We start from the raw sequence: 26,268 nt of genomic DNA on the forward strand, positions 1-26,268 counted from the left end.
ATTGAGGGTTCTTACAGCTCTTATAACAGTCCATACATCAATTGTATCAAGCACGTATGTATATATGTTGCCATCATCATTTCCAAAACCTTTCCTTTCTGCTTGAACCTTTGGTGTCAGCTACTCCCCTCCCCAATCCCTCAGCCTCCCACCCTCATGAACCCTTGATAATTTATAAATTATTTTTAATTTCATATTTTACACTATCCACTCTCTCCCTTCACCCATGTTTCTGTTGTTCGTCCCCTTGGGGTAGGGGGGCTTGTAGGTAGATCATTGTTATTGGTTCAGCCTTTCTCCACCCCCACCCTCCACATTCCCCCTACCCTCATGTGTCATTACTCTCATTATTGGTCCTGAGGGGTTTATCTGTCCTGGATTCTGTGTGTCAAGAGCTCTTATCTGTACCAGTGTACATGCTCTGGTCTAGCAAAATTTGTAAGATAGAACTGGGGTCATGCTAGCGGGGGAGAGGAAGCATTAAAGAAGAGGCCCAGTGTCCACCAGCTACCTTAATACTTAACCTATAAATATATGTATGTAGAACTCTATCCATATTGTATATATTAATATATTTACATATGTCCATGCCTATGTTTATACCTCTTACACATCTTTTGCCTTCTAGTTCTTTCCTCTATTTCCTTATACTTTCCTCTTCCCACTCTCATGTTCTACCTTCATTCAAGGCTTTTACAGTAAATTGAAAGAAGCGTTTCTGTCTTATTTAGAGTAGAGAATAATTTTAGTACTTATATGACAAAGAACAGTGACCTAATGAAAATATCTTTGGTTCATACTGAATGACAAGAGTGTTTTTTCTTCTTTGTAAAATCAGACACACATATACGTACTTTCAAAACAAAACTGTGCAATAGAGGATGGGCGAGGATCATTAAAGAATAGAATACGTAACATATTGCCCTGACCTAGTGCCAATTATCTCAAGATCTCCTGTTTCTTTGTAAGTTAAAATGTTCATATCACACTTGGTTAGTTTTATTGCTAAGTAGCATTTCTTTCAGTTATCAGGTGGTAGATCTGAAAGATTGGGATCAAACCACTTGGACTAGGATGCAAGGTTAAGGTAGTCCTTTGGAAGAGAACATATAACCACAAACTCCCCAAGTACACTGTAACCTCAAGTTTGGGCTGGAAGGTTACCATCGATGGGAGGTCAAATCCTAATGATCTGAAACCAAATAGTTTAAATACTTTTATTATTTCTCTTCCCCTATCCACTACTTCTGTTCTACTACGATCTGCACATGCTACACTTCTTCCTCTAACACTGAGTGCCAGAATCAGGTCAAATCTTGATTTTAAGGGCATAGACATTGACTGCTCAGTGTGTCCCAAACTTTACAAAACAGCTGCAAGTTTAGGGGTTCCCAGCCTTCCTCCTATTTCTGATCGACTACCTAAAAACAAGAGTGAATTTTTGACCCTCTCAGCATTCTGGCTGTAAGAGCGCTATAGCCTCCCTTACATGCTGGCTTCCAGTACTCCCTTGGGTTTAATAATTCACTACAGTGACTCAGAATACTCACAAAAGCACTGCGCTTAGGATTATAATTTTTTACAGCAAAAATGATAAAAATAACGAGATAGAGAGGGGGAAGTCTTTGATGGTTTATACACCCCCAAAAAGGGATATGTTACCACTGTTGACCCCACCCCCACCCTGTGCATTGATGATTTTCACCAAGTGGGAAGTCCAAGGCGCTTCTGTGGCCAGTACCTCTACTATGGCTCTAGTATGTAGGCATGGTTGATTACAGTCAACCTTCAAGCTCCCCTCCAGTTTTTCTGGCCTGGTCAACCCCCAGCCAGAAGACATTTAATTACCACAAACCCTCAGGAAGGGTCTGCAGGCCTCACCAAAATCTTCAAAGATATTTCACTCACTGGGGAATTTCTAAGGTTTTAGAGGTCATAGCTCAGGAAATTAAAGAACAAAGACAAGATTCTTTGGGTATTAACATCCTTTAACCTACATCATTTATATAAAGGTGTGCACTGGGAATGAACTGAGAAGAATGAATTCATTTCCCCAAACAGCAATGAGAGCCAATAACAAGAAAAAAGGCAAGGAACTAATAATTCATGTAAATGTAACCTTATAAACATCCAAATTATTTCTAATATGAGCGTATGTGCTCATCATAATATCAGTTTGAGGTGCAGTTAGCAGGGATGAACATTATTATTTTTAAATTCCAATGGCGAAAACATCTTCACTATCTGAGGTTCCTGGTAAAGCTTATCTACTGCCCATTCACTCGCTGAAAGGAAATCTAGACATTACTTTCTCTTCTAGCCTGCATTCATTCATGGCTATTGACTATTTATTGACCATTCCCGTTATAGTGATGGGTCTGCAGGTGGGGAAGAGCACCACCTAAAGATGCATGACAAAATTATGATCCATAGGGATTATTAGTCTAATAGGGATTATTAGTCTAATATAGCAAAAGGTATTTCCCCCCAAATCATTCTGTTCCATTTGCCATTTCTCTCCTTTCTCCCTCCTCTGATCTACTTCCTTTTCCCAGATGATCTTAAAGGTTGTAAAGTATATTTAGCATCCTCATTCTGGCATGCTGTTACTCAGCTAGCTGCACAGATAGGTTAAAAGGTTTGTTATTTTTCACTCCAGGCCATTTCCAGTCACACAGCCTATTGCGCCACGTTTACTGACAGACCCCCGAATGACAGAAGGAACCTGAGACGAATGCTTCATCAGCCAAGAATTTTAGTTTTGCTCAAACGATTGATTGGCTTCCAAATTGTTGCTGTGCTTTGTGTGAACTTCTACTTCTTCCTAGTAGTCAGTTATTTTACAAGAATGTACCACCTATTACATAGCTAGAAGGAGAGAAAATGTAGGAAGGGTACACACACACCTACACACATACATACACACATACACATACATATTCAAGAGGTGTGGGCAAATCCAGTTGCAATTTGGCCCAGAAGTAGAGAGAAACCTGGAGTCAGTGTTTGTCCCTCACTGGCTTCATCGTTGACCAGCTGCTTACCTTCGTATGAAGCAAGTGGATGGGGGCGCACTCTACACAGAAGCACAGACACAATGTCCTCTGGGAAGTGTGCGAGTGCGTTGTCTGACATTAATCTTTCTCAGATGCTGAAAGGCAAATCTGATAATTACTTAAAAATGATTTATAAAATGAGAACCCCTGATTTGGTAATGTTTACTAAACTTTCATACACCAGGCTTGGAAAATTTTTTAAAACATTTATTCTGATTCTCACAATACTACCTAAAATGGATATTTTTAAATTGAAGTAGCTATTGCTTTATAAAACTAGTAAAAGACCAACACCGTATGGCTCAGCCTAATTTTATCCCTATTTTTTAATGATGAAAACAGACTGAGGGAGGCTAAGTAACTCTCAGCTAGTAGGTAGTGTGGGATGATATTGTAAAACAGGTCTCTTTAACACCAAAATCTAGTACACTAAGTCCTGAATGTGTTCACAGGTACACTCCCAGCCTGACACCATTGGCTTTTAAATTTCAAGGGCCAGAACTTGTTAAAAAACAGATATCTGGCTCCCAATATTAGAATTTCTCATTTAGTGAAACTGGAATGGAGTCAGGGATTTTGAATTTGTAACAAACTCCCAGGTGATGTTGTTGGTCCAGGGACCATACCTTAGGAGTCATTGTTCTAACACAAGGTGTATATGTTGCTACCGTATAATGCTGTTAGTCTAGGTTGATCAGAGAAACAAACTCATAAACACTCATATGGGTATAAGAAAGAGCTTTATATGGAAGATGAATTGAGTATTGAGAAAACATCCCAGTCCAGTCCAGCTCAAGTCCATATGTTTGATATCAGCCCATATGTCCAATACCAATCTCTAAAGTCCTCTTTATACTCACGAAACACATGTAGTGATGCCAAATGCAGGAAGATCACAGGCCAGTGGGTGAGAAGTCTTGTGGACCCAGTGGCAGTGGAAGCATTTCAGCAATGGCCGGGGTATTTACATGGTTCCTCCAGCTCAGGGCACTAGTGTAGCTCCATGTGTTTCCCAGGGAGTGAGCCTCCAGCTATTTATCTCCTTAGCACCTCCAAATGAAGTCACCAAGCTGCAGCCTGATTGACAGGCTAAATTCCACCCCTTCACTCTTTTTTTTTTTTAGTAAGAAAAATATCATATTTTATTTCACCATTAATACCAAGCCATATTATTCAAAATATGTTTCAAAATACTCTATTAGATCACCGATCCTTACCACTGCCTTAGTTCAAATCTTCATCAAGAAGATAATCAAGTAGTAGAAATTCACTGTGAAACACCTTTTAGAACAAGCAGTTATATTCTTATAGATAATTAACTTAAGAGTTTAGTCTCTCAATATTTAGCAAGTTCATTTAAAAATTACTATCCCATTGGTTTATAGTGACATTAATATAGCATAATTTAAAAATAAACACTCTTTGCCTGTGAATACAGAACACCCTAAAACATAGTTGTGGATTGGGCTCAGAAATGACTGTATGCTAGGATAGCACTATTCAAAGCCAAATCGATTGGCAGGCTTAGAAAACCATAAACTATATACACACTCTCAGTATGCTAATTCCCACAGATTTTGCTATACATGTTTGTCTTATATTATATAAATTATTCCCTCAAATTAAAAAAGATTAAGATGAATACATTTGATTTCAACATAACCCTTTAAAATGAAAAAGTCTCCCATGCTTGTTAAATCTGTTCATGAAGCAGATTTCACGGTTTCCTTCATATATGTACAATCTTTTCCCCTGAAGTATCTTATTGCAATCAATTTTTCATTAAGATCTCCAGTGCTTTGTCAAAAACTGCATTATTGAGTCTGCATCCTTCTTAAGACAATTGTAAAATCCAAACAACACATGACCATTCATCAACACGCTTGAAGCCTATGACTTATTGCAAATTACTGATGAGATGAAATGTACATGTAATTCAAAGACAGCTGTGGGAGAAGGGTGCGAAATCAATACTAACGTATTTTTCCAATTCCATCTGAATGTTGCCCAGATGGTTAGAGGAAAAGCTCAGTATTACTAAGAGGAAGAATTAAACTAGTTTAAAGACTTTTCTAATTAGAACAACTTTACAAAGCCAAGGAAAGAGCCTATGCCAATACATTTTTCCCTGTAGGGTAATGTAATTGCTAATATCGAGGAAAGTCACACAAATATATAAGTATAATCCACCACTAAATAACAGCTTGGTGAAAAGCTTCTAAGTGAATGCAGTTCAGGAAGCGGGTTAAGGAAATTGGGAAGAGGTGGGCCCAGAGGGTTTCCAGTAGGAACGTCATCATCCTGTATGTAAGAGTCTAGTATTGCAAAAAGATAAATCCTTTTAAATTATGCAGGCCAGGAATGCACTTTATGTAGCAACCAGTTCTTCAGGTTGAATTTAAAATTTTAGATATACATATAATCATATATGCATATAAAAAATAAACAGAATTATGTATGATTTTATGTCATACCTGAAATGTTAAGAGTCAAAACTGAACTATGCATGTAGTAAAGAATTTTCTAGAAAGTAAAACCAAAGGAAAATGTTGCTATTTAAGTAAATGGCTCGTGCGAAACCTCAAGCTCACTCATCTTTTGCAGATGGGTTTATTTGATGAGAATTGTGATCCAATGATTGTTTAGTAGCAACTTTGCCAAACTGCACATTCTTTTATTAACAGGCATTATAAACAGGTCACACTAATCTTATTTAAAAACCATGAGTGTCACACCAGTGAATGAATATACAGCTCATGAATAACTTAAAAAAAAGTATTTCCCATTTTAAAAGGCAACACACAGCATACAAAAACCTATACTAAACAAAGAAGCTATAATATGGGTACATGATTGATGTGTCTAAAATTATATACAGTACATAATTAGTGCTAGTTATGTGTCCAGTACATTTTATATGACTCCCTACATGCTTCACTTTCCCCAGAAACAACCTTTTCTAAAATTGGTACAATCAGGTTATCCTTGGACATCAAATTATATTTCATCACAAATTTAGTAAACCGGTGACACAAAAATGTTTCATTTTCGTATTCATCAAATACCTGTCAGTGATGAAAATAAGCATGCGAAAAGATTCTGTAAATCCTGCGGCATACTAATCTTAGTGTTGCTACAGATGATTCCTTTATGCCAACCCTGCTAGGAAAATACTTATTGCTATTCAGAAGGCAGGCAGCACCATTAAGTGTGTGCCTAGTGTCGTCTATAGCAGGACACTCTTTTGGAGTTTTGGGAGCTGCACGAAGGAAAATCCACTGCTCATTTGCTGTCATATGAGTACACGTAGCTGGATGACACTCACTCTGAAGTCTGACAGCAAGTCCACTGAGCTCAAGGCAGAACTGCCTTAAATGTTCATCCTACTACACACCTTCATCTTGGCCTTCAGGTGGTTCAAGAATTTCGTCAATATTGGAACAATCTGCTCTTATGTCTTGTGGAATATACTGCTGAATTGCCCACTTATGACAAACTATCCATCTCATCAAAGGATTCATGAAGCCAATTATAGAAATCCTGAGCCTTGGTGCTTCAGCACTGCTGTCCTCTCCACCACGACCACAGTGCCAGAGTCTGTGCGGCTGGAATTGGTACCGGATGTCCACCCCTTTACTCTTAATCCTTTCAAGTTGGCAGCAGTTTATCTAAGTACCACAGATGTTCCACATATTTCAGAGGAGTGAACTGACTGGCATGGACTAGGAAGAAAGGCCTGTAAATCTACTTCTAAAAATCAGCCCACAAAACCCGTCAATCATAATCTAATCACCAACTGATCATAAGGGTGACCTATGGCAAAGGGACAGGCAGCATTTTATCCTTTTGTACATGAAGCAGACTTGAGTCCAGGGCTAACTCAACAGTAGCTGACAAAAACAATAACAAATTTCATGAAGGCAAAAATCAATCTTGTTCTCGATTCCATCTCCAGTGCCTATCACACATCCTTAAATGAATAAGTAAATGAATGAAAGTTATTCTTGTAGTTGGACAGTAACAAAGGAAGCTAACGTGTTTAGTATCTTCATTTCATTTTATCCTCATCGCAACTCAATGAGAAGTGACTATGATCACCTTTTCACAGGAGAGGAAGTTAATATTCATGGAGGTATGATGTCTTACCCAGATTGCTAGGATGCAAGTCAGGTTTGTTTGTGACCAAAGTCTCTCCTACTTTCACTAAGCAATGTTGCCTCCCAAATCATTGTAAAATTAATTCTTCCAAGAAGAGGGATCATTGTACTCACTTCACATTGCTAGGAACAAGTAATTGCCCACTCATCACAAATTTCTCGAGCAGTTTTGTCCTTCGTAAATGCTAAGTAGTATTAATGTCATTTGGTGAATCTACTGCCTATGACATCTTCAGAGTGTTACAGAACATAGATGACACTTTGGGGACTGAGGTTTGCCTGACTCCAGGCAGATCATTTCAAATTGGCTCATGTGCATGTGAAATATGGCCCATCAGGAAGACCAGAGAAGAATTTGTGCACTTGAATCACAATGTTGCCAAAAAATATTGAAAATCCCATGGACTCTTAGGACAACAAGTAAACCTGTCTTGGAGGAATTACAGCTAGAACACTTTTTAGAAGTGAGGATGACAGGCTTTATCTCAGATACTTTGGATATATTGTCAGGGGAGACTAGTCTCTAGAAGAGGACATCGTGTTTGGTAAACTAGAGGGTGAGCCAAAAATAGGGCCCTCAATGAGATGGATTGACACGCTACCACAATGGGCTCACGCATCACAACTGTCAGGATGACGCCGAACCAGGCAGTGGTACATCACGTCACTATGATTTGGAAGCAATTCAGTAGCACCTAATAGCAATAATTAATTAATTAACATTTGGCTTTTCCAAGGAGTTCTTTATTGAGTCCTGGTGACATAGTGGGTTAAGCATTGGATGGATAATTGCAAGCTCAGTAGTTCAAACCCACCAGCTGTTTTGAGGAAGAGAGACGGAGGCTGTCTGAATTTGTGGTGATTTACAGTCTCAAAATGCTAGGAAACAGTTTCGCTCTGTGGGATAGGGTCATTATAAGTAACAAGCCACTCAATGACAGTGGGTTTTTTAGGGAGTTCTTCATGATGAGCAAAACCGATTGCTACCACTTCCCATTCAGGGAAAAGCCCACTGAAACCTTCAGGGAACCCCCTGATAAATCCTGAAACATTTCACATTCATTCACCGACATGGAAGACACACAGAAAAAGGACCTGGGTGGGTTAAAGCAAATTAGGCAGAAGAGGGAAGTTGATATGATAAAAGCTGGAGCAAATAAAATGGATGAGCTAAAGGAAGGAAAAGAGAGAGTGGAGAGATAAATGCAGGGACCCAGGAAATCAAGGAAAGAAAATAGAACTCTAGAGTCATTGAAAGAGTTCAGAAGAACTGACAGTGGCTCCAGATGCGGGTTTCTGCTTTGACTCAGCAGTTGCTTCTAAGTATGTAAGCATTTCCTAGCAAATACAGAATCTGATAACTCCTTGGATTGCTCACTGCAAGATTTTAGAGTTGGTTGAGCAATGATTGCAAAAATAATATGTTCCACTTGCTCCTAATGCATTTGTATTTGCCAGGGGTGAAAATGAGAGGAAATTAGAGGAAGAGGATTTCCTCCCCTTGTCTAGGTCATGAGGCATTGGCGGGTTCAACTGTGGAACTATCAACTCCCATGCCAGAGACCGGGGCTTGGTTCCCAACCAAGGGACCCCCATGCAGAGACACCGTCATGTCTCTTTGTGGGGGCTTGCATTTTACTATGATGCCGAACAAGTACCAGTGGAGTTTTCAGACTGACCAAGGAGGTAGAAAAACCTGGTGATCTACTTCTGATAGATTACAACCAAATAATGTCTCAATCTGCAGTCCTCAAACCACTTTTGGGACTAGGGCAGGGCCAGGAAGCATGTTATTCCAGTGGGCATGAGATCACCATGTGCTGAGTCACCTCAACAGGAAGTGAAGAACAACACCTTTGTCAAAAAGAAAGTATCCTGTGTCCCTGTCACTTATGCTCTGCTACCCAACCACACTGAACCTAGTCCTTCCTCTAAGTGGACCAGCCAAGTCACCTTGAGTAAATAACTTTACTCTTCTAAATCTGGTTCCTTGTCTATAAGGTGGAGATGATCATTCTTGGCTGTTGTTTAGCCCACAGAATCTCAGTGGTAGAGCAGACATGTGGGCAGGACTTCCAGTGTAACATGAAACTAGATGTGTGAAGTGCCGCTGCATTATCCCATTGTCCACCACCTTTCATTAGCTCCTCATTGTCTGCACTCACTTAAAACACTTAAAACTTTAGAATTTTAGTACTCTTTACTTTAAAGAGTACTCTTTTTCTGAATTATCCTATACTTGCATTAGTTGAGACATTTTCTGATCGTTAGAAATTGAGGTGATGCTATTTCTATTTGATGCATTAAATACCAAAATCCCAAACCAAGCCCTTTGCCATTCAATTGGTTCTGACTCACAAGGAGTTTCTGACTTAAAATGGGTGTGTGTTTCGCAAAGTGTTTCTGAGGTTATAAATCTTTATAGGAGCAGATAGCCTGACCCTTTCCCCCAGAGCAGCTGGAAGAATGAACCACCCACTGTGTGGTCTAGCAATCCCCTGCTCACCTGATAGTGCCACCAAGGGTCCTTATGTTGAAAAATAAAAACCTCAGAGCTCCCTGCCGTCTAGTTGTTCCAACTCATCGTGACCGTATAATACAGAGTAGAACCCCCTTAATTAGCAATCGAGACTGTAACTCTTTTTTTATAATTTTAATAAATAATTTTATCGGGGGCTCGTACAGCTCTTATAGCAATCCATACTTCAATTGTATCAAGCACATTTGTACATATGTTGCCACCATCATTTCCAAACATTTTTAGTATACCAAAGGAGGCCAACACCTAACTGTATGAATAATAAACTGTGATAAGGAAACGAAGGAAAATGCATTGTGCATATAAGTGCAATAAAGAAAAAAAATAAATTGTGCCTCGTCTATGACTGGGGTTCAAGCAGGGCCTCTCCATTGCAGTGAAGTTGAAGCTGAGCTACAGAGATAAATGGAAATTGACCAAAAGAGGAATGAGAAAAATCCACAGAGAAGGAACAGCATGTACAAAGGCCTGGAAAGGACAGGAGATAAATTCATATTCATGGAGTTTATGAAAGGTCCATATGTTTGGACGTTGATAAGTGAGGAAATGGGTGGGTGGGGGGGTCACATGTGACACATAGCTTCCATAGGGAGATTAACCTCACTGTATATCATCCCAAGGCTGATTCCCACAAGACAGAGGTCACATATGCTCCACCCTACAACTTCCTTTATCCTGTGCTGATACCAACCATGCTTCCCACAGCACTCCACTTCTCTGCTGGGTTCGATAATTTTTTTCAATGATCACACAGAACTTTCAGACAGTACTCACAGTTATGGACTTTATTAGGGAAGCTAAAAGCTTACAAATAACCTCTCTTTATTTCATGTAGTTTTGGGTATCCCCTCCCCCAAACCTATGCTCTCTCTCTTTCTCTCTCTCTCTCTTTTAATGTGAGGGGGATAGTGCATTTGGAGTGGAATTTGTTCCACCAGGTCAGACTGTCATTCAAGCTTCTTATTTAGAGTTTCTGAAAAAGATTGTGAAACAGTGTGCAACAAAAAAAGGCCTGATTTGTGGTGGCTGAGGGACTCGTTTCGCCACCACGACAATGCACCTGCTCACACAGCCATCTCAGAGTGCCAGTTTTAGGCAAAAACAGCATGCCTCTCTTGCCCCCCACACCTTGCTCACCTGACCTCGCTCCATGTGACTTCTTTTTGTTTCCACAAATGAAGAGGGACATGAAAGGACAGCAGTTTGACAATGTAGAAGAGTGAAGAAAGAAATGAGAGAGGTGCTGTCAGCCAGCCAAACAGATGAGTTTGAAAAACGTTTCCACGAATGGAATCACAGATTTGACAAATGTATTAAGTGTGATGGAAAGTACTTTGAAGGTGATAGGTTGTTTTATAAATAAATGTAAAAATCTGGTAAACAGCTCATTATATAGAACTAAAGTAGACAAAAAGTATAAGAGTTTATTATTTTTTTAGATGATATTTGAAAGCATCTAGTAAGGAGGCTATTTAGAGAGAGAAGATTATATCAAGTCAACCTGAACGGACAGTTCATAGTCCATGTGTGTTGTCTGCATATGTGTTTGTGAGGAGGGGAAGGTTGTATAAATGGGCCGAGTAAGGAGTACATGTGCCTTTGCTACCAAGACCCCATTTTGCTTTAAAACTGTGGATTTCAAGCCCACAGGAATACCTTGGTAGCTTATTGAGGATGAGGTTCAAAATACTAACCTTTTAACATCCAGATCCTAGCACAGTTTGTTATCAGAAAAGTCTGTGTCAGGGTTCCTCTAGCAATTACATTTCCCCCTCGTCCTCACTGTATATTTCACACAAATATTTGCGTATCTTTAAAATACAGTTTGGGGCCTGCCACTGCCCTTGTCTTTTGCAAACCAAGGTGTCTGGAACGGAAGCTCTAACACAGCAGCAGTATGGCCCGATTGCACCTTTGAGGCAAGGATGGAGAGTCTTCATCTTAAATACCCTGGACACCTTATCGGGAGAGACCAGTCCCTGGAGAAGGACATCAGGCGTGGTCAAGTAGAGGGCAGTGAAAGAGAGGCAGGCCCTCAATGAGAAGGATCGGCACAGTGGCTGCAACAGGGGGCTCAAGCCCAGGTACCATCGTGGGGATGGCGAGGGAGCCAGCACTGTTTTGTTCTCCTGTGAACTGGGTCCCTGTGTGTCAGAACCAAGTCCATGGTACCCCAAAACAACAAACAGGACAAAGACGAACATAGATCATCCAGGTGAGGGAACGGATCCGCCAAAGTTCATAATGGCATCAGAGAGATTGTTGAACCACCGCTTTGAAAAAGACCTGGGGGAGACAAAAGAAACTGAAGAAGCACAGCCGAGCAAATACATCCAAGTTCCAGGTGGGCCAATGAAAGTGGGAACAGAGCCAGGACTGGGAGACACACATTACGGAAGGCTGACATTTACAAGATTGGCCCAGGGTCTTAGGAACACAGCCTTCAGGGTGTGATCTCCATCAAGGACAAGCCCAGACAAGCCCAGACAAGTCCCACCAGTGCTGGCTGGAGATGGAATGGTGGAAATCCTTCTTCCCATGGACTCTACCTGAGGGTAAGATGATTCACATTCAGGCTCAATGGGCAGAAGGAATTCAATGGAAGTTTAATCCGCTAGAAATAAGGTGCTCAGGCTTTAAACTTTAATATAGGAGGCAGAGAGGCCTTGCTGTAGTTCATCAGCAGGCTCCGCAAAAACGTCTTCGCTTGCTGAGTTATCTGTAGCAGCTAGAAGCAACCAATGTCTTTTTTCTGCTTACCACAGCAGTGGCTCCCACTTACCTCCTGACCCCCAGGCACTACCACATCCTCTACCGTGGATCTGGAGAAGCTCAAGCTGCCTGGCGTGGGGGGACTTACTGGCTGGTAGGAGGCTACTGATCCTTTGGGGACCCTCCAAGGCTGCCACCCCCCTCCCCGCCAGCAAACACTAGAGTAGGGGAGCCAACCCAAGCCAGGCTCCTGATCAACCACCAGGCTCCCAAGAAACATTTACGTCCAATGGAGTCAGACAAAGAATTTAGCTGTCCCAGCCCCCAAATCCAGTGGTACAGGCTCCAGAAAGGGAGCTCATCCCGCTGAAAGCCCACTGGTTAAACTGCTCTCTGAATAATTTTCCCAGGAATGGTTCTCCTAGATGTGAACTTGAGCCATTAGACCTGAGCCCGCCCCCTGCGGGAGTCACTGGCATCGGGCACCAACAGAAACCAGGCGGGTTTGAGATTCCTGAAACTGGAGATCACCAGGAGGAAGCAATCTCTTAACACCCCAAGGAGGCTCCCCTGGGATCTCTGGAGGCCCTGGGAGAAAGGTGACCTAGAGCCTGGCCAGCCTGGAGAGGGAGCACTGAGCAGCCCCTTCCTGACCCACACGTGCCCTTCCCTGCTCCTGTGAGGGGAACAACTGAAAAGTGAAATGCTTTTCTGTCATTAAAAAAACAAAACAAAACATTTTTGATAGCAAATTTTATAGTACTAAAAATCTGAAAAGAAAACCTATTTAAAAACAGCATTTGTTATTTGGACCTAGAAAATGATGTCACACTTTGTGATATCTTGCGCATGGAAAACCAGTGTTGTTCAGAGAATCACCATACATACTGGTGCCCCGTGGGGAAATGTTTAGTTGCTAACCGAGGGGCCAGCAGGGCAAACCTACGAGTTGCCCACCGAGAGAACACCAGCACAGTCTGCAGTAATGACCATGGACTTGAAAACCCAGTGGGACAGTTCTCTGTCCTGCAGTGTCACTGAGCTGGTGTGGACATAATGGTAAGAGGATTTCATTTGCATTCGTGTGGCCTTTTGGAAGGCATTTAGCAATGGAGTAAAGAATTCTATTCTGATATCTCCTAAATGTTTAATCGTGATTTTAATTCACATCATTGCTTTGTCTATAGCTATAGTTAGTACAAGGAGCCCTGGTGGGATCACCGGGTAAGGGTAAGGCTGACAGGTAAACCCACCAGCCACTCCATGGGAGAAAGATGAAACTGTGTGTCCTGTAAAGCTTTATAGGCTTAGAAAAAAAAGATTTTTAGGCTTAGAAATCTTATGCAGGAGGGCGATGAGTCAGAAGTGACTTGATGGCTGTGGGGTTTTTGTTTGGTTTAGTTCATAAAGCACAAATCATAAATGAAACATTTACCTAAAGACCCCCACTGCCAACCAAGGCAATGTAATGCAGTGGTTAAGGATATAAACTCTGACACCAATCTATCTGGGTTCAAATCTCAGCTCTTACTGTGCTTGGAAAGGTCACCTAATTTCTCTATGCCTCAGTTTCTACATTTGTAAACAGGGATAATGATCATTTCTACATAAAAGATTTTGTGAGGATTACATGAGTAAAAATGTATGTGTGATGGTTAGGGACTGTGTCAATGAATCACTTCTGCGTAAGGGTAGGGGTGGAGCCCAGCTCTCAATCAGGTGGGAGTCTGATGAGGACTCCTTGGGGCTGTGGCTTTTTGTATAAGAAAGAGACCTCACAGGGTTGAATCCTCTTTGGCCCTTTGCCGTCTGCTGGAGCTGAATCTTTCATCTGGTGTCTCAGTCTGTTGTGTTGCCTGCCAATCCCAGGAGCCATCAGTGGAACGACAAATGGTGTATTCATTTGGCCGACTTCGGATTCACTTACCTCCGCATCCACCAGTCTGTGCCCTTTGCTGACCCTGCTTTGTCATCCTGCTTCCTGTCTCCTAGCGTCTATGAGTCAGGAGAAGCCTGACTTGGCCTGAGCCTGACTTACCTACTTCTCCAACTGTGCAAACCACTTCTTGATATAAATACGAACATATACAGGCATCATTGGTTTTGCTTCTCTAGAGAACCACAATATGTAACACACTTAGAGCAAAGCCTGGCATCTTGTATGTGCTTTATATTGCTATATACAATGGGCCACACTTGGACCACATGGCTCTGTCCTCAAGAAGTTGAGGAGGGGGAGGTATTGGAACGGAGGTGGAACGGGTTTGCTGAAGCACCGAGGAGGAGCACTGAAGGCGTCCAAGGAAGGGCTTCATCGCAAACACAACGGACTAGAGATATGAAGAGTGCGTGGGACTGCAGCATGGACATCGTGCTTGGTAAAGTAGAAGGCCAGCGACAAAGAGGAAGACTTTCGACACAGTGGCTGCAACAGTGGGCTCAAGCATAACCTCTGCCAGGCTAGCACAGGACTGGTGAGGGTTTCTCTCTGTTGCACAGGGTCACTATGAGTTGGCCTAAACCAATGGCATCTACATGTATTGCGCTCCACAACAACTTTTAGTATGCTCTTACTCATCATAACAAAATCATATTCGTGTAGTACCTCACATTTTCCAAAATGCTTATGCATACTTAAAATAGTAGGGTTCTTCTATTAGCCTTATGAATCATAACATTTGAGTATTTCTCTGGCCTAGTCTTTGGAGAAGAAACAGAACAATAAGATACATCCCATAATCTCAAAGAAGACAATTTTTTTTTGCATCCCAACTTTATATATGGCACTGAGGTAGAGGAATTAAAGGTCCAGCCCAAAGTTTTGCAGTTATTTTGTGACTAGATGGCTCTATTCATGAATCCTCTATGTACCAAGCATTATGTTATTCTCTGGTAGTTGATCTCTTTTGATGTCATCTAAATCACATAGTTAGTGCTACAAAAAATGTTTATCACCCCGAGCTGTTCATGGCACAACTTATCAGTTATTCTATTTAGAGTGATAAATTGAAGTTGCATTCTTTAACTTAAAAAACTTGGACACACGATTATACAGCTCTCTGAATGACCTTTTTTCTGGCTTTGAAATGCAACAACATATCCCTGATAACATCTTGGTAGAAAAAACATCTTACTGAGCCTCCTTGTTCAGTGAGGTCCCTGAGCATTTCACAGGGACATAAGAGGAAGAAGGTGATGTGTCAGTTCTGGGTGCCTGAAGACACTACTTGAAGTTTGGAGCCAAGGACAACTGTCTAAAGCCAAAAACAAGCCTCGGTATCAGGCAGTCTTGGCAAGCTGGGATTAGTCCCAGAGCAAAATGGTCTTGGCAAACCAAAAATCCACTGCAATAAAAGAGGGTCAGCTCAAGGGCATCCTAAATCAAGGGATTAGAGTCAGGATAAGGCCAGCAGGAGCAGGGAATAAAAGGTGTGTGAAGGATTAGGAAGGACAGATCTATATCAGGGAAACTCAATCTTTGAATAGGCTTTCTATTTCTACTTCTGAGGCTTTCTTCGGGGATGATTTGGCAGGAATCCATCCCAGCAGGTTTGGTCTAGACCATACAGGTGAGAACAGCAGTGCGTGCACTTGGCTAACGTGGGCCAGGTGGGGACAGAAAGTTAGCCACAATTTCGGTGAGCCAATTCAGAGACAGCCTTATAGAAGACATCAAACCCTCTTCAGCCAAGGGAGTCCAGCCTCAAAGCATAAATGACTATACAATGGAAGGTGTGTACATAGCCAAAACATCATATTCTAATTCAAAGAAAGATCTTTAGAAAGTGTTTATTTTCCTAACAGATTCATAGTGGACCTTAAAACTGTTATTTTTAGGGGCACAATGAAGCACAGTAAAATTTATTTTCAGTGAATCAGAAATATATTCTTGACACTCTCTTTGTGAAGTGTATCTGAAAGCCACACAGACTTACTGCTATCGAATCGGTGTCGTCTCTTAGGGACCCTACAGGACAAGGGAGAACTGCCCCTGGTGCATTTTTGAGATGGTAACTCGTTACAGGAGTGAGTAGACAATCCCATCTTTCTCTGAGGAGCAGCTGGTAGTTTCGAACTGCTGACCTTGCACTTAGCAGCCCACCTCATAACCACTCGGGGTCCTTGTGAAATGTATAGGTTTGAAAATAGAGAGCAGAGAGTTTTTTAAAGCTTCAGAAAAACCCACAGTTTTTTAATTTCTCTGTCACTACCCCTACTGGAAGTAAGTTTGAATGTTGTAATGAAGTACAATTAAGCTTGCCATCCTATATTATGAAAGATCTAAGGATGCTGGGAATTAATCATCAGAGCACATCATATGGTGCTTAGAATATGCCATGCGCATCTTGGAATCATCTACATATCTCAATAGGTCAAAAGAATAAGTATATAGAAAAGTAGATAGGTTTCAGACAAATGCTACTTTTGCCACTGGAAAAAAAAATATAAACAAAGTAAGTTACAAGTCTGAAGTTCCTTGAATCCTACAACAAATGGGTATGTTAAAATATTATAAGTTCAACCATGTTTTTCTTTTGATAAAGCCATGAAGTCAAGAACATTTTAACTACACATTTGTTTCCATGTAGCTATGAACCTATATTTTTTGGGCTGTAGCTTGCTAAAAATAGGGGTGTACAGGTACATGTCTCTTAATGTCCATTTGGATGAATTTTAAAAGAGAAAATAGCTCTCTTTTTGTTTCTTATTGTCCTCTATTGAAGTTATCCAGGATTTCTTATTGCATGGATCCACAATCAGTGCTCACAGCAGCAGCAGTCAGGAGACGATATGCTGCATGGAGTAAATATGCTGCACAAGACCTTTTTAAAGTCTTAAAAGCAAAGGTGTTACTTTGAGGACTAAGATGGTGTGTTAGTCTGTGTTGACTAGATGTTGACTAGAGATCAAATCCATAAACACTGATGTGTATAAGAAAGAGCTTTATATAAAAGAGTAATTGTATATTAAGAAAACATCCCTGTCCAGATAAGTCCATAAATCCAATATTAGCCCATATGTCCGATACCAGTCTATAATTTCCTCTTCAGACTCACGCAACACATGCAATGAAGGGAATGCAGGAACATCATCGGCCAGTGAGTGGAAAGTCATGTGGGTGCAGTGGCGGTGAAAGTGTCTCAATGCTGGTGTGGGGCTCCATGTGGCTCCTTCAGCTCCAGGGCTCTGGTTCCTCCAGGGGTCTCCATGTGACTTGTCAGCAGAAAGACAAGCAAAATGTGTGGGTCTGGCCTCCAGTGAGCTATTTATCCCTGTAGCGCTTCCAAATGAGGTCATCAAGCTGTGACCTAATTGACAGGCTCACCTCCACCCCTTTACTCTTAATAGTCTCAAACTGACAACAAATTATGTAATGACTCCAGATGGCCTGGCCTAACCCATGGTATTCTCCATCACCTCATATGCATGTGAAAGTTAGCTAATGAATCAGGAAGACCAAAGAATTGATGCATTTGGATCATGGTGCTGGTGAAGATTACTGAAAGTACCATGGATTGCCAAAAGAACAAACACATCTGTCCTGGGAGAAGTGCAGCCAGAACGCTGCTTAGAAGAAGGGATGGCGAGACTCTGCCTCATGTACTTTGGACAGTAGGAGAGCCGAGGCCCTGGAAAAGGACATCCTGTTCGGTAAAGTAGCAAGGCAGCGAAAAAGAAGAAGTCTCAGAAAGCTGGATCGACACAATGGCTGCACCAATGTGGTAACAATGGTGAGGACAGCACAAGACCAGACGAGGCAGTGTGTCATTCCGTTGTACATTGAGTTGGAACTGACTTGATAACACTTAACACCAAGCAACAACAAATGGTTTGAAAGACCCAGACACACACTCTATCAGCTGGAGCAGAGGTGGGATGCAGGCAGATGAGCAGAAGACTGGCTCTGGGGGCAGGCTTGGTCCAGTGGGCAGGCAATAATGGTAGAGCATTATTTGTCCTCTCTGGGCACTTACAGAAGCCCAGGTAGCATGGTGATTGCAAATTGGGATGTGATCCTCAGAATCAGCAGTTTGAAACTACCAGCTACTACATGGGAGAAAATGGGCCTTTCTATTCCTGTAAATAGTCACCGTCTGAAAAACTCACAGACAGCCCTACCCTGTCCTATAGGGCCACTATGAGTTGGCATTGATTCCAAAGTAGTGAGGTTTTTTTTTATTTTATGGGCACTTATATTTTCTTTACTCCACAGTGGAGATGGAAGTCGTAGCTACCCTGACAGGACTGTTGGGAGCCTTAGCTATTATATGTCCATAGTGCTTACTATAGGGCCCGACACACAGTAAGCCATTAACAAACAAACCTAATATCCCATTGCTGTTAATACCAGTGCAGAGTGACTTTATAGGGCAGATGGAACTATGTCATAGGGTTTCCAAGGTTGTAAATCTGTACACTTGTAGACCACTGCATTGTTCTCCCGTGGAACGGCTAGTGGGTTTGAATCACTAACCTTGTAGTTAGCAGCTGAGCACTTAACCACTGAGACATCAGCATTCCTAAGTGCTTAATGAATAGCTGTGATGATGCTTGGCCTTACTACTGTGAACATGAAACCCGAGAAAATCAGGGACAATAAGGATTTTTGGAACTGATCTATGTGTTTGGTTCTTCTCCTCCTTTTTGCTTCCCTTCAACCGCACTAACAACACAGTAGCCCTTAGGGGTTGCTAGGGTGGAAAAGGGCAGTGTAATGTCTCTCTTGGTTAGTTAAAAACCCTAAAATACCAAACAACAACAAAGGAAACCCAGTCTCTCACTTGACGAATGGCCCCATTTATGTAAAGAGAAGGAGAGAAAAGAGGAATAATAGAAGAGAAAGGTAACGATTAAGAAGATTCATGCAATTGAAATAAGACCTTGTGAGGACAACAAAGGTGCAAGAATTTGACGACAATTGACAATAAGAGCTTGTCTAAAGTTCAGAGACTCTGGACTGTGGGTAACTATAGAATGTGATATCAAATACTGGTTTAGGTGATAACGTCTACATTAAAATGAAATTATTTGGGAGTTATATTTCCTGGATGGTGTCCTGGTGATGAGTAGGATTGCTAACTGCAAGGTCAGCAGTTCAAAACCACCCAGGACTTTCTACTCCCATAAAGAGTTACAGTCTCTTAAACTCTACAGGGGAAGTTCTACCTTGTCCTATGGGCTCTTTGTGAGTTGGCATTCAACTCAATGGCCTGGGTGATATTTCCTGAATGAGCTCTAGTAACACTGCTGATGTTAGGTCAGCAATTCAAACCTAACAGCCATGCTGTGGGATAAAGATGAGGCTATCTGCTCTTGTAAAGGTTTACAGTCTTGGAAACACCAGCGATCTGTTCTACTCTGCTCTATAGGGTCACTATGAGTTAGAATCAACTCAGTAGCAGTGGAGTCTTATATTTCCTGAACACATTTTGGTTGTCTTTGCTGTTTGGTGCCATCCAACAGGTTCTGACTTACAGTGTGCAGCAGAAGGAAACACTGCCTGGTCCCACTCCATCCCCGCAGTTGTTATGTTTGAGCCCATTGTTGTAGCCACTGTGCCAATAGTCATTTCTATTTTCACATAATACTTATTTTTCCATAATAACTTCATCTTTGGAAGTTTATAATTACAACCACAAAGAGCTTTATTTTCTAATAAAGTCACATTCTAAGTTTGTAGGTACACATTAATTTTGAGAGGATACTATCCAATCAAGTATTGGAGCTAACCCTCATACATAGCTCTCCTCCGCTGGAAACAGATAAGGGGGAAAAAAAGATCTTCTCTGATCCGTTCTTTCATTTATATAATATGCATTTAGCAAGAATTAATTATTTTTTAAATCAAAGTTAAAAATCAGAGAAAAAACATTTTTTAAGAAATCAAACCAGTAGACAAATTTCTTAAAACCCTACTTTAAGACACCATAAAAATAATAACACACATTAATAATTTTGCATTTGTTAAATTTAAATCTGATTAATATTAGAGGATTTAGCTAAATCTAAAATTAATTATAAATTCTATAAACCATCTCAAGTTTGGAGTTGGAGAACTACGGGAGGGCAGAGGATTAAGGTAATGCAATAGATGGCAAAGGAAGTAGACATACCTGACCTCTTATGTCTCCAATTTTGTCACCAGGCAGGAATCAGACATACTCCCACACTCCATCCTCCTTTACCTGTTCTTAGGCCAACCATCTCACCCACTACACTCTCTCTATCCTGGGTTTGATAATTCATGGCAATTGCCATATTGAACTCACAGACAATATTCACGATTATGGGAGTTTATTAGGGAAGTCAATAGGTTACCACAGTCAGGATAAGCCAACAGTAAGGATACAATCACTGTCACCCTCAGCCGGCAGTCAAGTCTTTCTGGTTCCCTGCTTCTGAGCTACGTGGTCATCAACATGCTCTTTGGTCCTCAGTCTCTCAACCACGTGGCCCCTTGGCTTTGCCTCCTAGGGCCAGGAAGCCAATCTGCCTGTCACTCTGTCCCACCGTTCCGTAGCTTGGGCCAGATGAGGAGAAGGTGCCCATCATCTCAGGGCTGCTCCTTGAGTCTCCATGCCATGGTCTCGGAGGCATTTAGTCTTGGGGACCTTCGCTACTTCAGACAGAGATCTTGAATGAGCTCTGCCTCAGTCCTCAGGTGTTTTTTCTCGGTTGCTCATCCTTCTATCCAGGGGAGTGGTAACAAAAACTGACCGAGTCCCTCTAGTAGTGTTACGCATGCCTATTTGCATAGTCTAACCCAGTCATCTGGTGGGAGTTACAGAGACTTGGGTAGAAGAGCCCTATTAAGAAATTTCACTCTACAACAGGTAACTTTTACCTCTTTTTTATAATCATCTGGAATTTCAGTGAAATGGCTTTTGAGGGATTGTAAAAATATCAACATGCGAATATACCTTCCATCTGGTGAACACACTTCTGAGGGTGGGGTTTCCAACTCTCTAACATTTCCCTAAGGAATCATCCATTTACTCTGCCAAAATGCTGGTTCTGGCAGCCCTGAGGGACTTGAATAGTGCTCCCTTTCAGTGTATTTTCAATTTGAAACTCAAATGCAGTCTAAATGGGAAAGACCAGGGCTTACTGGGTGGATAGGTGTAGTTTTCCAATAAAATTTTCATAGCATTATCCTGCTTAGCCTTACAGGTGTGTTGTTGTGATGGAAAAAATAGTTCCTCCGCCCAAATTTTCTGGCCTTTTGCTCAGCAATGCAGTTTTCCATTTTCTTCCAGCTTCTTCATGATAATTGTTAATTGTTCTATGTTCTTTGAGAGACTATATGAAGATGATGCCTTTCGAATACCCCCAAACAGTTGCCATCACCTTCTGAGTTGACCTTTCTACCTTGAACTTTAACTGCCTCAACAGAACTTCTTGGAAATCATGGCTTTGAATGGATTTTTTAAGCCACCCTAATGAGACCAAAAGTGTTTCTGAGAGACCTTGTTAATAGACATTCACTGATTACAGAGATGTGTTTAAACATAGATTGTTTGCAATACGTTCATGTATGTATGAACTATAACCCTAGTACATCTTATTACTTCTAGATCAGTCCTAGCATCTAATATTTATTCAGCTCTCTGGCCTAATATCAGAACATACAGCCTGCATTTTGGGTCATAAAATTTCATTACAATAGGAAATAATCAAATGATTGGGATTTCCCCTCATATTCAAGAGCAAATATGAATTAGCATCCAGACACTTATTATATGTGTAGTGATAAAAACATAAGTATCAGTTAGGGCGAAGTCCCGGTCTGACTTGAGTGAGGAACACTGATTCAGGATCTGATTTAGGATTTAGAAGAAAGGAACAGGACTTTGACTTACGTATAGATGGCCTCTCTTAGGTGCTCCCTGCTTCTTTGATCTGTTCCTGATCTTGTTTCCTTCAAACATCTACATATCTTGCTGTTTGCCTTCTTTTTGATAGCTAAAAAGTCTGCAGATCATTATTTATATCAGCTTGCCCAGACTCAGAGACTTTCTGGCACACTTGCTGTTCCTGTGGCGGCTCCCTTTCTGAAGCTGTTGAAGACGAATTCGCTGAAAACATTGAACTTTGGCCACTGCCAGCTCCTCAGTTCAGCCTGTCATCACCTTGGATCTTCAAACCTCTAAGAAACTCACTTACTTCTTACTCGGGGACAATTGGAGACAAAGCATAACAGAACAGCCCCGTTCTTAGCCTAGTGGATGTTACGTTCTAGTTGTAAAAGTAGCCCAGTAAACAAGCAGTTACCACATAGAATGATAAATCCTACAGGGTCCAAAGCATTCCCTCTTGGCTCAAATTTATCTGGCACCTCTCAGTCTCATTATTAAAGGACTTGTTTTCATGACTGAGGTATATAGCACCAGGCTCTCATGTTTCTTGGAAATTTTCTGTAGAATGGATGTTGAATTTTCTCCTATTCTGGCAATCTCTATTGTGAAACTGGGGGCACTGGATCTTTGTATAATGTCTTCTACAGAGAGTCAGCGACACTCTGGAGTAAGGTCAAGGATGGAAAGAATTGATTTTTATACACTGTGCCTACATTATCGGTTTTCTCTCTCAGGGTGAAATTTCTAACAAAACCTAAAAACTATATACACATTTCTGAGCACTGAGTGGAATTGAAATTCTCAGAAGCATTATTCAAGTTGGATTCACTTCTGTCTAACCTCCATTTTGACTGCTCCCCATGGCTGCTCCTGAAGCTCTGCCGGTGCTCAGTAGTCTTTTCCCGTCTTTCACTAGGTCTGTTGATCCTGGGCCCGTGGAGGCCAAGCTCTCCAGCCAAGCATCCTAAGTTCTCTTGCATACTAACATGGCCTTCGCAGCTCCTTTCTCACATGCTACAGGATTGGGCTAGAGAATTCACTTTTGATGTTCGTAGACACAAGGATGGCTAGAGGGACTAGGGGGTTCCAGAGAAACCACACTCACTGCTATCCAGCCAATTCTGACCCACAGCAACATCACAAGACAGAGTAGAAGTGCCTGTGGGCTTCGGCAACTATAACTTTTTACGGAAGTAGAATGCCTCCAGATCTTTTTCTTTTTGTTGATATTTTTGTTTATTAAAGTTTCTGTTGTTTGGTAGCAATATTTTTTGACGTAACCTTCATATGTCCCAGAGCACCTAATATGCACTCAGGGCATAGTCAGGTGTAAGGACTTGATCTGTCATTTTAAAAAAAAATCAGTTTATTGGGGCTCATAAAATTCATCACAATACATAGATCAATTGTGTAAAGCGCATCTATACATTTGTTGCCCTCATCATTCCCAAAATTCGCTTGCCTCCAGATCTTAAAGGTTCTACCGAGTATTGGTTGTGGTCACATATTGGGAGTTTTGTTGTGTTTCTCTCTCCTGCTTTAGATGGACAATACGTGGTTCAAAAATAAAGAGGCTTATATCTAACTGTTGGGGGGCGGTGGCTATGTTGAAAATAATATGTGTGTGTGCCTGGGTGGTTTGTGTGTGTGTGTATGGCAGAATCGGAAAAAACTTGTTTAAAGGAGAGTAGCAAAAATCATCCAAATAGTGACCTACTTCAAACTTATTTCTTGTGTTGTGATCCACATGATCAGCAGTTCAAAACCACCAGCAGCTCCAAGGGAGAAAGACGGGGTTTTCTATAGTCGCCATCCCACAAACCCACAAGGATGTTGCTCTGACCCAGCAGTGGCTCGAGGCAGTGAGTTCCTACAGGAATAAGCGGCCCTAATCACAGCAGATCACATTACGAAGTTCATTACATTTTATTGGGTCACATCATGTTGGCTTACTAGACACCTTCACTGCCAAAGCACTGAGAATCTTGGCCAGCCAGGGTGATATCAAACCCGGTTATCACAAATTCTATTAATTTTGTAATAAAATGACTTAGTTCTTTTATGTTGTTACTTATCCATTTGTCTCAGAGCTGTTGTGTAAAATAGAATATACTGTCTGCTCCTGGATCATCTTCGTAACTGTTGGCACGCTCCAGTCCCCTGTTGTAGCCCTGTGCATGTTGAGTGCCTTCTAACCCAGAGGGCTCAACTTCCACCATGATACTGGACACTATGTTGTGATCCATAAAATTTTCATCGGCTCGTTTTGGAGGAGGTAACCAGGCCTTTTCTTCTAGCCTCACTGAGCAAGAAGCTCCTTTGACACCTATCCGCCATGGTGCCCCTGCAGGTATTCCAAAGACCAGTAGCGTAGCTTCTAGGATCCTGGCAGTACACCAGCCACCACAGGAAAACAAACTGACAGGTGGAAGGCAGAATTCTTATATAAATGTGTGTATATAACTTTATGTAAATTCATTTACCATTTACCAAAATATTTAGTCGGTTACATTGCTTTACCTTTTTTTGATTCGAAAGAGGACTGTCTTTGTGGTATGGAGAATTGTGCTACAAGAGTAGATAGATTCCATCTCCGGAAGGTTGGGAGCCCCCTTGACTTCATAAAATAGTTCCAGGTCACCAGGCAGTTGTTCAACAGAGATAAGCCCCTGCAGCTGCTGCTTCCTCTCTTGCTCTGTGTAAAAAAGTACACACGGCCCCACGTGCACTCCCCCCTGCTTCATCCTGCTCGGAGATGGCCTTGTCCCCACTTGCTCTCTCCTCTGTCTCTCTTTATCTCTCCCTTAATTGGAAAATGCACCGTTTTCTTGGGGCTGGAACGAAGGCTTGGGGATGTTTTCGGTTAAGCTTCACTAACCTACTCCAGACAGGTGGCCTTCGGCTTTCCCTCCCACATACCTGCCCCTGCACCATCTTGCTTCAGTTCCTGCATAATTATTGGCACAAATTTGCCTAGCTTTTGGTTCTTTCCCCATTTAAAAAAAGATATCCACGTGGAAATGGAAAGAACGTGGGAAAGAGCTGTTGTGGGGATGGAGTGGGTGGCTGATAATGACCTTCAATTTCTCCCTCCTCAAGACTGGGACAGAATGCCATCCTAACACGTGGTGGATGGGTTTTCAATAGTGAGAAGAATGGCAGAGAGAGAGAAAGGGAGAAGGGTGGCAGAGACTGGAAAATCCCAAGAAGATGCTGTCTTGTGAAAGTGTTGACATGGTGAGGGAGGACTAGGCTGAAGTCTATTTCGTTTTGACTTCCAGGGCCTGGGAGATGCTTCCTTTGCAGGGAAAGAGGTGTGCAATTCGAAACAAAGGTCCACATTGTTCCTCAGAAGCAAAGCAAGTCAAACTGAGAAGAAAGCCATCCATCCTCTTTGACTATAATGAGTACCAGAAGCTGTACATGTCTTGTTTTGATTTTCTCCTTCCCTCCCTCACCCACCCCTTCAACTTACCTACAACAAACTAACCCATGAAGGTCTCATTTCATTGTGGGTCTGTATTTCTGATTATGGCTTAGGGCAGAGAGGTGACCTCCTCTCTCTAGCTTTTCCTGTACAACCAGGGAGCGTGTCTTTGTGCATGTGTATGGGTATTTATCACAGAAGAACCAGCAGTGGATATTCAGTGTTCCTTGTTTGTAGATGATCTGTGTCAAGTAAATAAGGCAAGTCATTTTGGATTTGGACCTGAGTTTTTAAACCAGGATGGTCCTGAGAATGGAAGGCTCTGGAAGAATAGAGAATCGGCAGCTCTTGCTACAGGCTGTTCTGGTCCTCTTCTTAGCAGGAGCTTCCCTTATGCTGCCGCCTCCTTCCCTTAAATAAAAATGTGGTGGTTCCTGACAGATGACAGAGACAATGTTTATAGACATGAAAGAGCACATATGAGGGGATGTCAAAAATTATTGCTGTAAAATCATGGAAT

General features: G+C 41.6%; 1 pseudogene; it reads right to left on the reverse strand.

Moving 5' to 3' along the window:
- Positions 1 to 5,947: 5,947 nt before the first annotated feature.
- LOC101642536 overlaps positions 5,948 to 26,268 on the reverse strand; it is a 112,262-nt pseudogene continuing 91,941 nt past the window's right edge.

Source organism: Echinops telfairi, unplaced genomic scaffold, assembly GCF_000313985.2.
Source record: "Echinops telfairi isolate 266 unplaced genomic scaffold, ASM31398v2 ScPeMD7_2;HRSCAF=8, whole genome shotgun sequence".
NCBI classification, from domain to species: domain Eukaryota; kingdom Metazoa; phylum Chordata; class Mammalia; order Afrosoricida; family Tenrecidae; genus Echinops; species Echinops telfairi.